Source organism: Limulus polyphemus, unplaced genomic scaffold (genome assembly GCF_000517525.1).
Source record: "Limulus polyphemus unplaced genomic scaffold, Limulus_polyphemus-2.1.2 Scaffold121802, whole genome shotgun sequence".
Classification (NCBI taxonomy): Eukaryota; Metazoa; Arthropoda; class Merostomata; order Xiphosura; family Limulidae; genus Limulus; species Limulus polyphemus.
The window spans coordinates 1-633 of record NW_013787398.1 but is presented as its reverse complement, the minus strand read 5'-3'; the positions used below and the strand labels follow the sequence as shown (position 1 = coordinate 633).

The 633-nt window shown below is 34.3% G+C and overlaps 1 non-coding gene across 1 annotated transcript; it reads left to right on the top strand.

Annotated features, from left to right (window-relative positions):
• Window positions 1-105: 105 nt before the first annotated feature.
• On the top strand, window positions 106-178 carry Trnav-aac. Its single transcript has one exon. It is a non-coding gene; the product is annotated as a tRNA-Val (tRNA).
• Window positions 179-633: the final 455 nt, after the last annotated feature.

Below are 633 nucleotides of genomic sequence, written 5' to 3'. Positions count from 1 at the left end.
ACACTAATATAAGGCTTTCAAATACATTACATAAGTTGAAAATTTCAAAAAGTTACATTTGTATAGATTATGATATTATCAGAATTAGACAAAAATAGCGAACAAGTGCTTGTGGTGTAGTGGCTATCACATCCGCCTAACACGCGGAAGGTCCCAGGTTCAAGCCCTGGCAGGCACAAAGGAACTATTTTCTTAGGGGTTAGCACATTCAGCTGTCTCATACGTCTTTTTTTTCTCTCTTATTTCTTCATCAGTTAATGGCTTTCGCGTGTAGTTTTTATTTCAATATATAAAATTGATGAATGTATAAGCATAGTCTCTTTATGTATGTGTCATTCTGTGAGTCGAACGTATAGAATTACGTGAAAGAAACGAAACTTCAATCAGGGGGTATTAAATAATGTTGACATCTTTCATGACATAAAACGAAATTCTGTGCCTGCCAGGATTTGAACCTGGGAACTTCCGGGTGTTAGGCGAATGTTTTTTTTTTCTCCTCTTTATTAACTAACCCTCGTAGAGAAGGTGTAAACAAACATACATCAGTTATTCAACACATCTCATGACAATGTCGATACAAATCTGGATAGTAAAAAAATACTTACTTAAATTATATACACAGAAATTTAGTAA